This window comes from Manduca sexta, unplaced genomic scaffold, assembly GCF_014839805.1.
Source record: "Manduca sexta isolate Smith_Timp_Sample1 unplaced genomic scaffold, JHU_Msex_v1.0 HiC_scaffold_1736, whole genome shotgun sequence".
NCBI lineage: Eukaryota > Metazoa > Arthropoda > Insecta > Lepidoptera > Sphingidae > Manduca > Manduca sexta.
In genome coordinates, this window is record NW_023592630.1 from 425 (window position 1) to 17,313 (window position 16,889).

Below are 16,889 nucleotides of genomic sequence, written 5' to 3' on the forward strand. Positions count from 1 at the left end.
AACGAGGAAAAATAACGTTAAACGACTTCGTAGGGCGAGTAACCAGTTAATCGGACAAATACCGTGTCACAATAGGATTAAAACAAAGAAATGTGTCGTATTATTAGATTTAGAAATTACCGTCGTCCTCCGAGCCAGGTCCCGTTGCGTTATCCGTCTTCTTCGACACACCACTTTCCATTATTTCTATATGATCAGTGTCTCCTGAAGCCATTTTTGTTTCACTTTACATCCCCTTTTTTAAGTCTTATGTGTTTTCTATTCACAATAATAATTCTCATTTCACACATCACACACACATCGTTAACACAACTATTCACTGTAATTTAATTAAAAGAAATCAATTTAGTTTACGCGAAAAATGCTCGTCCAAAGCATCCGTCTGACACGACCACTCATAGTAACTGGGTTGCCATTGTTAAAATTTATTTTTAAATGTCGCATAAACTACAGAGCAAAGTGGGTGTATATTATATGATGATAGTCTTTAAATATACAGATATCCCAAAAGATAGTGTCAAGTGAAAGTCAAGAGATAGAGCACCCTTGGGGTATCCGCATCACCCTATGTATGTTCCACAATTTTTATAATTTTCGAGTTATAAATATGTTTCTGAATTTTGGAGAATTTTCGATTAGAACAATTAAATGATTTTTTTAAAGTAAAAGACTTCGTGTTTTTTTGCAAGATAATTTTCATCCAGTTGTACTTTTTTGCTAAAACAATCAGCTTCGTAACTATGATAATTATGAAAAATGTTGGTGTAAAGTTAAAAACTTATGTTTAAAAAGTTGGTTATTATAAGCCGCACTCCCTCTTAAAAAGAATTATTCTCTCTTAAACTTTTCTCTTCATGTCTATATTACTTATAAACATAAATGTCTTTCAACGTGGCGCAGTCTTGTAGCAAATATAAAAAAATGCAGATTTTGGAATTGCAGCTTAATTTGTGACGGTCTGCCTAGTGATAATTATAGGGCCCAGAAGATTGTCATGTCGCGTCATAAAATTAAGTAAAAGGGCCCTGCTGTATTTGGTCAAAATGCTTTTCTGTTATAATGTTGGTTAGAAACCTGAAACAATAACTATTATAATGTCCATAGTTATATAAGTAATTTTAATAGTTGTTTAGAAATAGTAATTATTCTTATTCTTTGTTTTGACGTATCATAAGTGCAACTTTGTTCGCCTACGTGATAAATAAAATTATTTTTTTAGAATAGTCGGTTATGAACTTATCTGACGATTTTTTGTTGATTTTTAGAGGCTGGTAGCCCCGAATTGAAACGCCATGTTTATTTCTCTTCCGTCCGTCAATTCGTTGCCGCGGTAAGATTTTTTTTGTAGGTTATTTCTTATCTTAGCGTCTCTGTGAGTTTCATGAATAATTGTGATTAATTTGTGCTATATGTGTGGGTTGCCCTCATGTAATAAGTAACAGTTACACATTTATAAATTACAGAGTACGCCGCGTGTTGTGCTTCGAAGAAATTGACAAATAGCACCAAAGCGGTATTTATGTTGAAAATGGGCAAGAAAGTGAGGGAATATAAGTCCGGCGACTTTATATTTGCGAAAGTAAAAGGATATCCGGCATGGCCCGCAAGAGTAAGTACCAATTATACTTACATACTACCTTAAAAGTGCATAACATCTTGAAATTGTTGTGGACTAATTCTGATAGGATGCTTAGCGCGGGAAGACATAATGGTGCGACGCTTTAAACATTTCCAAGGCCTCGTTATGCAAATAGTGGCTGTAATACACACATTTGTAAAGTTTTCATTGTTGACTTGGCAACAAATGTGTAAATGGCATTTTTTTTATAACTACCGATTACAGGATTTGTTGAATGTATGCGTATACATTTTGAAGTGAATTTTGTATTATCACCCAACGCATTGTTAGATACTCTCTTCTAAAACCATATTTTGTGCACTAGGTTATAATCAACATTCTGTAATCTGATCTCGAATAATGTTTTCTAAATCAGTAATGACAATATCTTATTTGTGTAGGTTATGTAAGATAACAATAATTTTTAACCTTTATCCTATTCAAAGTATATTTCAAAACAAATAAAGTTTTGCGGCATATTGTTGTGATAAGCATTGATAACAAATTTATAAAGTTTAACACAAACTATTTTAATAATATCCAATGTAAATATAAACAAAACATAGATAAACTAAAAGAAATAAATTATTTCATAATTAGTATAGTAACAATATGTAATCTTTAGTTTGTAAGTAACATTAGCTACATCCAAAATCATTATAAAAGTAGAAACTGTTTTATTCATTATTAATTTTTGTACATGTGTAGAAAACGGAATGATTGACAATTTTAACTGTTTTACAGGTACAAAGACCCAATGGAAAAAAATATTTTGTATATTTCTATGGGACCGGGGAAACGTAAGTGTTAAATCATATTTTATAGTAAAATTTTCATGTTCAAAAGGTCTAATGAATAAGATCTAGGATACTCTTAGAAAATATTTTATAACACATTTTTCCTTTTCGATTTAAGACCAGTAATAAAGAAGAAACCTAGTCTGATGACAGGCATTCAACAATTTACATACAGCATTTATCTTATATGTATTCAAGGGCAAAGTTGCAACCATACTTATAATGTGGGTCACTGAGCGTGAGGGGCATCTTGGCCTGTACATTAATCTAAATGGGCACCCTTAAAGTTCACACCAATTTTGATATAGGGCCCTTTCAAGGCAAGCTTCGCCACTTGGCATGATATACTAGTATTATCTTGTTAGTAAGCTAGATAATGTTTTTCAACTGTATTCCGACATTTGATTACTCTCTAGTATGCTACTTTGAACCTTATTAAAGTTGTATAAGTTTGGAATGTAATTAGAAAATGTGTCCATGCTTAATCAAGCTTCTGGCATAGCATGTATTGATTGTTGAATGCAAATCCGTATTTATGAAAAGTTTTGGTTGTATAATTCAGACTAACTTCGTAGTATTTTCTTGCAAATATGTTTTATACCACTACAATTAGATCATTTGGCAAAAGGGTAAAAAAAATAGATGTGCAGTCAGCCATCTTAATTAAAAAAGAAACTTTGTGTGAAGTGAAGTCAATGCCTTATTTTTTTAAATAAGTAAATGTTGGTAGTAATGCAAAAGTATAAGCGTGATTTAAAATTTTGAATTTATTCAGATACTTATGTGCTGACTGCACTTCTGGTTAAAAAATAAGCAATCATCTTAGTAATACAATCCAACATATACTGCACAAAAGGACTAAATAACTCCAATAGTTCAGTAAAAACATTTCATATAACACAGTATGTAATTTTTTCTAAATAGTAGTCCTAGTAAACTTACATGCCAAAGTGTACTCTAACATACAAGCAATAAAGCCTACAGTACACCAGTTACACAACTTTAATCGGGTTGTTTCAGTGCGAACCTAGCGCCGAACATGATATTCGACTACGCGGAAAACAAGGAAAAGTTCCTCACGAAAACGGTGAAGCGGCGCGACTTTAACGACGGCGTCAAGCAGATTGAATACGACTTCGCCAACAACGTGCCTTTGGAGCAGGTCATTGGTGTACCTGTTGAGGTAAGTCCTGCATGGACAGGTTTTTTTTTTCGTATTTAACTAGCTTTTGCTCGCGGCTTCGCCCGCGTCAAGGAGTTTTCGGGATAAAGGCTATATACTTATTATCGGGATAGTAGCCTATAATCTTGCCAGGGTCTTAAACTATCTCCATACCAAATTTCGTATTGTTATACCACATTTTATGTCACGTCCCATTCCTGTGGGAACAGGTTAAAAGTATCCTATGACTGACTCCTGGTTTTAAGCTACCTTTCTACCAATTTTCAGTCAAATCGGTTCAGCCGTTCTTGAGTTATAAATAGTTTAACTAACACAACTTTCTTTTATATATATAGATGTTATGAATTCACATAAATTCCGTAATTGTTCTGGCTCAGCACACTTCCTTTTAAGAGCACATCCAACTGACTGTTTTTAAGTACCCCCCATCTTATACATGACATTTAAGATGTCTTGAAATATGTAAATTAAAAATGATGTCTGCAATACAATCACAGCTTAATATCGGTATTACTGTTAAAGTGAATTTTGTAGGGTTAAATTAATAAAACAAGTTTTCATATCGAAAGCAAGTCAAAAGAAAGCCAAAAAGTTTTTTTTTTGTTGCTTTGTATGATGAGATGAGCTTGCTTTTCGCCTGATGGTAAGTGATACGATACCATAAATAGTAGAAACACCATCTAACACCTTGAATTACAAATTATTGTTTGGTATTCAACTGTGCTCGCCATCCGAAGACATGATAAGTCTTATTATGTCCAGTAGTTACAGTAGCTACATGCGTTGCGGCAAGCACTACACTAATGTAAAAAATAGTCTTAATATCTTAGCCGTAGAGATGAAAATTGAATTTACTTTCAGGAGTCAGCTGAAGTTGTCAACGACGCGGCAAACGACACAACTAACGAGAGCGCCGACGACACAGTGGCGGACACCACGGCGGCCGACGACACTGCCGCTGACGAGGTACTGTCGTACTGAATGTTGTTAACTTATCTCCACATATACTGGTCTATGTATACTGTTAGAAACTGAAGTGCTTTTGATTAAAATAAAAGTTTTTATCTGTGGAAATATACAAAGCGAAACTTATCAGGGAAAAACTTTCTAATGCGGGCAAATCATATGTTTATAGGTACTTATACAAATGGCATTGGTTTACTTAACACTTGTGTTTCTCCATAATATGACTGACATAGTCATGAAGACACTGAGGTCCACTATATAGATATACAAAAATAATTCATGTTATAAATTGCTTTTACAAATTTAACGAACTTAGGTAAAGATAGTTGCGCTTCTAATAAGTCAAGTTACACGAGATATTTAATTATTAATTAAAAAAGTCTCTTGTATAAATAAAGACAATTAATATTGGACATAAAAACAACGATTACACAAATTGTTACAGAGTGCAGCAAACATACCGCAGAACGAGACAGGTGTGGAGGATTCGGACGAGACTGGTGCACTCGTTATTGACGAGGGAAAGGTAATTGTATGTATTTGTATAAATAATTGTTTATTTGTCGTCATTAAACGCAGTGGCAAGTTACTTGGCTCTAGAAAAAAGTTCTTAGCTCAAAAATCAAATTCTAATCGTAAGAAAAATATGCGTAAATTTACTTTGAGACTGTCTAGGTGGCGTAGTTGTACTGCATGCGAGGTACGGAAGCGGTCTGAGGTTCTGGGTTCTGGTTCGGGCAGTGATATTTGGGTTTTTCTGCTCAAACAAAAAGTGGGTGCCCTGGTAGCACCTCTAGTGATGTGTGTTAATTTGAGAATAGCGCCATCACCCAACCCTTTGAACAAACACGTTCTTCCTTGCCCATAGCGATATACGCGCAGGAACCTTATTCTCTTACACATTATTTTGACGATGCGTTATAAGACGTAACGCACCGTGTCGCGTTTAAGACAAAGCAAATTTTGCATACAGAATATCATTCCATGCTTCACGAAGATAACGTAATGCGGTCGTGTTACGAGTTTACACTATCAGAGGATAAGGCTTCAGTTCACCCAGTTCACCATACTACATTCATTAATACAATGTAATAAAAGGCGAGGACAGTAAATTATAACTTACTTTTATAGCCAAAAGGAAGGAAATCCAAAGTAGAAGCTGCTAAGACGCCGGCTAAGGAACCTGCCAAGCCGATCAAAGAACCTAAGACTCCGCGCGGGAAAGCCAAGAAGGAGGAAGCCAAAGAGGACGAAGAAGAAAAGAAGGATGAGGAGTTGGTCAGCAGGAGTGGTAGAAAGATACGACCTAAGAGGTAAAATGCGTTCACATTAATATTGTTATTCATTCATTCATTTATTCAATCATTCATCGATTAAAATAGCTTCATTGTAATATATCAATTTGTATATGTTGCTTTGGTTTAGTTACAAAGTAAGCTCCCAGGGTATTGGATTCGATTTCCAGATCATTTATTAAAAAGTGGATATTTATCATAGATTACTTTATTATAATATCTAATTCATTAGGACACAGTTGAACGAAAATATATAATCCACAATTTGAGACTTAAGTTATTAAACAATCAATAAAATCAAATTAAATATAAAGTCTAAAAGAACAACCACCCAAGTTGCTATCAGGCCCCAGCTTCTACTCTATAAAACACCAGCTTAAAGGTTATTAAAATATTTCCATTAACCGCCGTTTTCAAACAACGAGCCCAATCGCTTTTCTATGTATCTTTTTAATCCACCAATCATAAAAAATTTTCATTTTACATACTTCAGGTTATGGTCGTTTTTAAAAAAAAAAATCAAAAAATTTCGCGGAAAATTAGAAAATTTAAGAAAACTTAACGAAAATACTAACTGTATATAACTGTCAATTGTGTGAAATAACTGTCAGCGATTGACAGAATGCGCGCTGCAAATTCATAGTGAAGACGGGATAACGTCTGTCGGGTCATACTTTTTTATTGGTTTATACACGGGATCGGATCGTAAATTGGAGTCGGGGTCGTTAATAATCAGCCGAAAAATAAAAGTGTGCCATCGCAAATTGGTTAATTTTAGATTGAATCGTTTTAATAATGATTTCTTATGTTAACACGAATGTTAGACATTAAAATAAAACTATTTTATCGCGCTTTTATGTTTAATTTTCTCCCGACGTTCAGGACTATGTGAGCTCATTCTGCGTAGATCGGACCACCAATAGCTAAAATGAAAAAAGTTGTATAATTGTAAAATGTAGGTAGATATTGCGACTGACTTTTCGGATGACCAACACAGTCCGCCCCACGACCACGAGGGCTGCAAAGTTTTCGAAACGTCGGAAGAAATTTATAATCTACTAGCTTTTGCCCGCGGCTCCGCCGCGTTATAAAGTTTTCAGGCTAAAGTTTTCCGTTATAAAGTAGTAGTTTCCGGAGCCTATGTTCTTCCAGGGTCTCAAACTGTCTCCATACCAAAGTTCATTTTAATACGTTGGGTAGTTTTGAGTTTAACGTTCAGGCAGACAGATGCAGCGGGGACTTTGTTTTATAATATATTTTTATAACTTTTAAGTGGAACAATCCCGTCATACATCATTGTTGCATAACTTTAACCGTTTGCAGCGCAGGCAACGGAAGCTCTCAAAACTAATAATTTTCCCCGTTTTTAACATGTTTCATTACTGCTCCGCTCCTATAGTCATAACGTGATATATATATATAGCACTCCAGGAACAAAGGGGCTATCCAACACAAAAGATTTTTTCAGTTCAAACCGGTAGTTCCTGAGATTAGCCATTACTCTCCGCTCCTATTGGCCATAGCGTGATGATATATAGCCTATAGCGGTCCACAAATAAAGGGCTATCCAACACAAAACGAATTTTCAGTTGAAACCGTAAGTTCCTGAGATTAGCCATTACTGCTCCGCTCTATTGGTCATAGCGTGATGATAGATACCTCAGAGCACTCCACAAACAACGGGCTATTCACCACCAAAATAATTGTTCAGTTCGAATCGGTAGTTCCTGAGATTAGCCATTACTGCTCCGCTCCTATTGGGTATAGCGTGATGATATATAGCCTATAGCATTCCACGAACTAAGTACTATCCAACGCAAAAATAATTTTTCAGTTTGGACCGGTAGTTCCTGAGATTAGGTCATTACTGCCCGCCCTATTGGGTATAGCGTGATGATATAGCCTATAGCACTCCACGAACAAAGGGCTATCAACGCAAAAAGATTTTTCAGTGTGCACCGTTAGTTCCTGAGATTAGCTATTACTGCTCCTCTCCTATGGGGTATAGCGTGATGATATATAGCCTATAGCATTCCACGAACTAAATTACTATCAACGCAAAGAATTTTCAGTTTGGACCGGTAGTTCCTGAGATTAGCCACTCCGCTCCTATTGGGTGCGTGATATACAGCCTATAGCACTCCACGAACAAAGGGCTATCCAATGCAAAAAGAATTTTTCGGATTGGACGGGTAGTTCCTGAGATTAGCGCGTTCAAACAAACAAACAAACAAACAAACAAACAAACAAACTCTTCAGCTTTATATAATAGTATAGATACTATTATATAAAGCTGAAAACTGTTTATTCTTATTTTATCTCAGGAACTACCGGTCCGAACTGAAAAATTCTTTTTGCGTTGAGACCCTATTTCGTGAGTGCTATAGGCTATATATCATCACGCCCCATGACAAAGCAGCTAATCAGAACTACCGGTCCGAAAAAATTCTTTGCGTTGATAACACTGGTGTGCTATATATAATCAATAGCGAACGGCATAACTGTCAGAACTACCGAAAAACGCGCGTTTAATAGAGGTGAGTGCTATTTGTAATAAATCACGCTATATCTACGCGAGCAGCAGTAAATCTCAGGAACTACCGATTCAGAACTGAAAAAATCTTTTGTGTTGAATAGCCCTTTTTGTAGAGTGCTCTAAGTTATATATCATCACGCTATAACAATAGAACGGAAGTGGCTAAATTCAGGAACTACCAGTTTGAACTGAAAAATCGTTTTGTGTTGGATAGCATTTATTTGTGAGTACTATAGGCTGTATATCATCACGCTATGACAAAACGGGCAGAAAATGAAACATGTTGCAAAAACGGGGACAATTTATTAGTTTGGAGAGCTTCCGTTGCGTGCGCTGCGCAAACGGTTAGAGTTATGCAACAATGATGTATGACGGGATTGTTCCTCTTAAAAGTTCTAAAAATATATTATAAAACAAAGACCTCCAGTGCATCTGTCTGCCTGAACGTGTTAAACTCAAAAACTACCCAACGTATTAAGATGAAATTTGGTATGGAGACAGTTTGAGACCCTGGGAAGAACATAGGCTCCCGGGAAACTACTACTTTTATAACGGAAAACTTTAGCCTGAAAAACTTCATAACGCGGGCGGAGCCGCGGGCAAAAGCTAGTATCCGTAATAAAATTCGTAAAATATTTTTATTTTTATTGAATCATTTTCATTCATCTGTGTCCATTTTAATTCAAATTTCATGCTACTCATACCAAAAGGCTCTCATTCGCTGACAAAAGGAAGTACGTTTCATTATTGGATTTACTATTTATTTTACAATAGACATTTAGAATAAGTCTACATGTTATGATTGATCCATAGATTAATGTCATTTGCCGAAATGTGGCTTCGAAGGATTGAGCCATGTTTGCGATTATGACGTACATTATATAAAAATATAATACTACCCCCTTATTCATAGACGTTTTTTTTTATCTAAGGACGGAGCATTGCTGTGATATTAAGTCTGTTTCTCCTTAGATAAAAAGTCTATGAATAAGGTTTGACTTTTCCTAGATTATTCATTTGATGGTAAGCATTAAACGTAATGCATGTATACAGTGGCGTAGCGTGGTTCGGGTGGGCAAATGCGTAAAATAAACTTGTTTTTTTTTTTACTTTTGCATGTACCCTTTAGTGGGGAGAGGGAGGGGGCTGGCAGGCCTGGCTTTTTGTTGACTGCTCTCGCCCGGTGCTCATTTATATTATGAAATATCGATGGGCGAATTCGACATTATTCGATTGTCTTGATTGCTTAAACGTCACTTTTGTCTTGTTTGTTCAAATGTCTCGATGTTTTTGTGTCGGCTGATTTTTCAAACGTCAGATAAAATTTATTTATAGGATAAGGAACAACACAAGCGCAATGATAATGACAGTTGTGTGTATAAAGTCAATTTGTTTTACATTAACCAATTTCCAATAAAGAAGACGTTCTCAATTGGTATTTTTGTATTTTTATTTATTTACTTTGAGAATTGTTGGCCGATATCCGTGATTCCTTTTTCATAATAAAAATGATTCTCGAAATGGTCCCATCACAAAATATTTTAGATTTTTGTCAAGTTATAATTTATTTATAAAATAACTTTTCCTGACGATTGGAAAATCGGCCCTGTATACAATAAAACCTGATCACCATCATTCAGAGCGGTATAGAGTACAGGATAGGTATATATAATGCCCTGGTTTAATGCTTATGCAGGTATATAGATGAACAGACGGAAGACAACACAACGCTGCCTTCTCCAGCGCCAAAGAAGCGGCGCGGCGCCTCGCCCGCGTCAGACAAGGACAAGGAGAATGTGAAAGAGAAGCAAGATAAGGACAAGACTGTCAAACATTTCAACGCTGTTTCACAGGTAAGGCCGTATATACAGTTCTCCAAGCAGGTCTTCACCATTGCGTTCAAGACAAAATTTTAATATGAAGCTGTGTTTCTATTGTGTTTTTTTGCACGTAAATATGACGTCATACTTACGCGTAAATTTACAACTATTTGCAATAAATTTGCAGACTTTATGTATGTTAACAATTCCACTACTGAAGGTGTTGTGAGATGCACCTTGCAAGCTACGTGCGTCATGAAAACGTTTAGATTTTCAATTTGAACGATGCTGACAATTGATGTAATGATCTTTCGAAAAGTTTGTTGTATATAAATTATTTCTTTGTTCTAGTCCGAGTTAGAAGACTTGAAAGAACCATTTAAACCAGGTAAGATCTGAAATGAGTTGTGTATTAATAGTGATGATTTTAACATTTTCATCCGTTTTGAAGACCAGAGAACCAAATTACATCTTAAATGACATTTATGACTCATTTATAGTAATAGTTTTTTCAAATGTTGTAAGAACGAAATGAGTAATTGAAGTTTTGTATTTCTTTGTACATTGCTATATTATTTATATTAAAACTTTTGCAATGATGAGTAACATTGTATAGTTGTTGCGATATGAATAACTATAAATATCTGTTGAAAAACATAAAAATATAATTACTAATTATGAAGCAAGGTTTAAAACATAAAACACTGGCTGAATATTATTATTTATTTAAACATTTTGTTTTAAACAGCTCGGCATTTCGAACTGAAAAAATAAATTTAAAACAAAATTGTGTTCTAAATTCAAATTATTGCTAATAGCCGCGAAAATGTGTTTTCACGCTAATTTGTTGTTTCGTGTCAATTATAAAAATGGACGATTTCGCGCCAGAAACGAATTTGTTGAGTTTTAATGCAGATATATTTAGCCAATATGATGACAATTTTGCAACTGTATCAAGTTTGAAAAGATATGAAAACTATATTGAAAATAATTATAAAGATGAGAGAGTTTCCAATGGTATGTTTATTTCTTAGATTACAACGTTTTGAAAACTTATTTCAACAAACAAATATTAAGTGATATATTTTGAGCTGGTTGTTACTCATGTCAGTTGCCAAGCGGGATATTGGTTGGCTGGGAAAAGATAGATTGCGGTTTGATTCCTGCGTTGAAAATTTTGAAAATAACATCAATGGTCAAATATACTCAAACTACCAAATATACCAATATTTAATAAGATAATATCTGTTGATATAGACACAATAATCGGACATCTTTTGTTTACTTCAATATTTATTCACTAGTATATTAAAGAGTCCGTTTCAAATAAACTTCATAAAATTGTGAATATTTCACACAATTAGTTTCTATCGCAATTCAATATGGACTCCAAATTCTGTTTTGTAAATTGTCCAAAATTACGATCAGTTCGTTTTGTTTTCAGATCAAAAATTAACTCAAAAAAAGAATAATGATTGTTGTAGCGCGGAAACCCAAAGCCGTAACGAATCGACATCAAAAACAGTTCCATCTTTCGTTAAAAAACGCAAGTCCAACTGTCAAAGTAAAAAGCCAGCATCAAAGGCGAAATTCGTCCCACCTACCAAAAACTCTCAACATGTTACAAATGAAAATACAATTAATAAATCTTTACTTCAATCAGACATTCCTCAGGAATTTAGCAGCATAACGGAAAGATTCTCACAAATAGATAACTTTGGATACAACTTAAGTCAATCATATCCCATGATTCAAAACACATCTCTGATTGAAGAGACTAAAAGCGATAAAACAGCTTCGCCTTCAAAAACAAATTAAAAAAAAGCGTATAAAAAGGAAAAACGAGTCCTTCAATGGCTTAATATTGGGTTCTTCGAATGTACTAAACGATGATGATGTAATTTTAACATCGCATGCATCCGAAGCGTCGATTGTTAACGATCTATCTCAAAATCGAACTTTGTCTTCAAACTCTGTGGTGTCTTTGAAAACTTACAAAAATCTAGATTCCACCAGTCTTATCGCGCCAACTAACATAATACTGGAAGGCGATGATTTTTTAAATCTTTTTATGAACTGTAAAGTTGATAATGATATTAAATCAGTTGTGATGTCAACGGAATTTGGAGATATAGGATATCATAAAAAATATTCTGATTACATTAAAATGGCGGATTAGTTGATGAAGTGACTGACGAGGAAAAGGAGTCTATTGCGAGAATATTGCAAATGTATCCCGAAGAAAATAAGATTTTGATTAATATGAATAAATGATTTTGATACGTTTTGTTTTCTTCCAAAATTGTTACATACAATTTTTAACTCAGACTAGAATTCTGAAAGCACAGTAAATCTATTTTGACTATAGGTCTGTATTGTAACATAGGTAATATATGAAACAAATATATAACTTACCTTTTTTCAAAAGGATACACATTATTTGACTAAAATAAATTTTATTAGTAACCGTGATTATTAATCACGGAAGAATAGTAATTCAAATAAATTCTCCTTGTTTAATTAAGTAGGTGCATGATAAATATCAGTATAACAGTAAAAAATATATATAGATAGTTAGGTATGTCTTAAATGTACTCAGTTTTTTATATGCAAATGCTTAATGAGACGTATAAGCTACACGTTTGATAATACCATAGCCCAAAATAGAAATAACACCATACACATTTTAAATTAAAAACCATATTAAGGTACTGCCTTGCGCGCGCCATAAGCATAACGACTTTTTAGTGTAAGAATAAGGTTTCTGAAATACCATATTATAAAAAACATAATGAACTTATATAATGATTTCTTATGTTATTATATTATCTATCAGTCCGCCCCGTGAGCATGAAGGCTGCAAAGTCTTCGAAACGTAGTGAAAAATTTTTAATATAAAAACCGCGATAAAATAGTTTGATTTTAATCTTTTATGTTTGAATTAATAAAATAGGGGGTAGGCAGAACTATTCTCACCACGTTCCGCCAGCTACATAAGGTCTCTTTTAATACTACACAGCATGATTTCCCTTGCAGAAGATCCAGAGAAAGACAACATCTTGATAGCATATCTGCCGAACGGTCAGTACGTGGGCATCAAGCTGTTCCAACCGAAACCAGCCAGCTTTAAAAACGAGTCCACGAGGCTGCAATGGGACAAACAAGCGGCCACCAATGCCATCACACTCAAGAGTCAGTTGGGTAAGTATTTTATACGGGCTCATTTTGACATCGCCTTACTAAATGAAACCACAGGCTTATGTATCTACTTGAAAATAACACTTCACAACAAGTTACTTGAGCCATATATATAAAACAAAAAGTGTAAGTTTCGAACAAAATAAATATTAATAAAAAGTAATTTAGTTTTACGCGCCCTAATGCCACTTTTCTACTTTAAAAGAATTCATTGCAGTAGTAACATCATACTTTCATTCAGAAATACACTCACGCACACGCTATATTCTCATTAAATTACAAAATGATAAAAAAATCTGAAAACTAAAACCAGGATTTTGGTGAAAATATTCGTTATTAACGGATGATTTTTGGCACAATGTCAGCAAAAGGGAAGACGAGTATGTGCTTTCATTTAGTAACGCAATGTAAAAATAACCCTGTATACAGGGACACTTTTACATTATAGTGGACCTTAAGCAAAGTATGTGGCAGTAACAATCATAATGCACATATAAACAATATTTACAAATTTCATCTTGCAGAAAAGGGTCAAATCACAGCACAGTCGGTGTTGGGCCAGCTCGTCATGGATCTGAATTTGACTGATGAAGAGAAAGCCACGTTAGACAAGGAACGTGAGACTGGTAAGAAGCTTGTTTACCTATCTTCTAGGAATAAACTTTTATAGCTATTTCTTCTTTTAAAAATGGCTCCACCATTTCATTGGTGATTTTGCCAATATCTATCTAGTGGGTGAGAGTAAAAATATTATCATTACTTAAGGGGCTCGTTCAATTATTACTTAACGCAATTTTTGAAGATTTTTGACCTCCCACCCCGCATGTAACGCGCCTTAACGTTTTCCTGTACGCCCCTGCCCTCTAAAAGTTATGTAACTCTAAAGTGAATTTTTTTTTGGAATATTCACAATTATTTTACGCAAAATACCGGAAAAACGCTAAAATACCTTTGTTATTGTTTTAAAATAAAAAAAACAATGTTACATAATGCTTTGTACGAGAATCCCCTCCCGCCCCTCTATCGCATCGTAACGTTTTACAAGAAAAAATTGCATTACGCAATACTTGAACGGACCCTGATAAAACCTTCGACCCGAAGTGAACTAAAACAATGACAAAGAGTAATTTAAGTGACAACGATTGACATTAGTGTAGAACCAAGCACATGTAAGCATAAGAGCGAACAGCATAGATAAGAATTTATAACTACACAATTTGTCTCGCTTCCTCTGACGTTAAATATTAGTCAACATGGTGTGACAAAACATTAACTATTACTGTAAACATATACAATGGTTTGGTTTTATAATACTAGGTAATTAGCTTGTGTTTGTTAACTATTGGTGGTGGGATATTTGCATCAGACCATATAGCGATCAACGTACACCTAAAAAACCCGCCAGAGTTGGTCCATGTAAGAGCCAAACCACGACTGGCTCAGCGATGCTCTCCGCATCTTGCCTATTCCGCCGTATCTTCCCTCACTCGTCACTGCTGATACAAGACTGCGAGCGGTGTTCGTACAGCCCTTAGTACATCGCCGGATCAGCCTGTCTACATATGGTTCTGGTAGGCCGGCATAATTGTGTAGACTGGCAAGGGATAATCATCTCTTATCATCCTACAGTATCTAGACTTCACTCAGCTTACCATTAGGTGCAGTGAGGTCACTTTCGCTTGCTCGTATAAAATAAAAACTGTCACACATAATGCCAGAAGACTTATGGAATATTTTTGTTATTGCAGAAGAGAAAAAATCCCGCGTACAGTTCCTGAAAACAGAGATGAAGTTGATAGAATTGGAGGCAAAGATAAAAACGTGCCTGTGTTTGAGAAGGCGGACACCGAGCTGTGCCTGAAGCTGTTGGCCGAGATGATGGGTAAGTGGGAAAGTTAGACCATTTTGATACTGTATTTGAATGTTGAGGCCCTTCGACGAGCAAATGGCTTAGCTATTTGTTCTATAGTCGGCTGCGTGCTATAATAATAATAATCTTTAAAATTAAAATTTACTAATATCATGTTATGATGCATGCTGTAGTTTACTGTAAGTAGAGAAACACAGTTATCTTCTGCCGTTATACTGCTATATGTGAAAATAATGCAATGTGTGTTCTCTGTTGTAAACTCTCAAAATAAATAAATAAATTAATATCAGTGCCGAAGCGTCCATACCACCCGTTTCCTACCGGCTTCCTTTTTAGGTTTATTTACGTTTGTCTTAGCTTTTGTTTTCTGCTAAATTGGCCCCGATATGTTGACCAAGGCATTTTTGTCTCAGGTTACCTTTTGTACTACTTTGCCAGCTTTATATACATGTCCCAAATATTTTTGTCTCAGGTTATCTTGAAAATTTTCCTCCTTCGCCAATGTTTTATCTACATGTCCCAAATATTTATTGAAACTCGACGAAACATAACGTATCAACAGAGTTGGAAGTAAAGCCGTTGATGCTGCTCAAACACCCGACGTGCCTGGAGACGGTGAAGCGCATGCGCGCGTACGTCGGCAACACCACCTCCTGGGACCTCAGCGAGAGCGCCGCGCTGCTGTTCAGCAAGCAGGCCCATCTCATAAGGGTCCAGGCGGATACATTGTACAAGAATATGAAGGTAAGTGGACAAGTTTTTTATAAAATTATAACTATAGGTCGATTATTTAAAGCTGGTGTACACTTTTAAATTTCGCGTGTATGTACTGTCTGCGTATGAACATATGTCAGTCGTCATGACAATGCAATGATCACGCATCAACAAAGTCACAGAACATAACACATTTCAGAACTACTTAGTAGTACTCTAGCAAACTTTAATTTTTTTTTTCATTTATGTTGTATGTTTTTTTTTTAATAAACTTTATCTTATCTTATATCTGTCACTTCGAGTATAATAATGTAAAACATTCTTTAAGTGTGTGAGGACTGTGACCATGTCAGCTTTAATTAACTATATACCATACTATTACTTTAATCAAACATATTATGCTGCATCCTATTAAAAATATAGTCATGGTGTGTTAATTTAAACACACGTTAAGTCGAAATGTTATATATAAATGGTGTATGTATAAATCAAGATTACAATTCCAAACCTAGGAGCTGTTCACAACTCCCAAAGGCCTGTCGTTTTGGGAGTTCTTCTCCGAGCGAGTGGTGCAGTTTAAGAAGGCCACAGCAAAACTAACCGTCGATGAGTTACTGGAATTGGTGAACGAGCCTTTGGGTAAGAGTTTACGTAATACTGGACGTTGCTTGCGCTTTCGCCCGCGTGCTACGTCTTTTTTTTATATGTGCACGTCAAAGGGACCGCACTGCACCTGATGGTAAGTGGAGTGGGGTCCAATCGACTGACGAGAGATGACTATTCCTCGGCAGTTGACACAATTATGCGGGCTTGTTGGGATCGGAAATACACAGGCTGACCTCGGAACGCGAAACACTTACGTGGGCCACTATGGCGGCACTACACCCTGTGT

At 35.3% G+C, this 16,889-nt stretch overlaps 1 pseudogene; it reads left to right on the forward strand.

Annotated features, from left to right (window-relative positions):
• The first annotated feature begins 1,265 nt into the window (after nt 1-1,265).
• On the forward strand, nt 1,266-16,636 carry LOC119191639 (annotated as a pseudogene).
• The last annotated feature ends 253 nt before the right edge of the window (nt 16,637-16,889 follow it).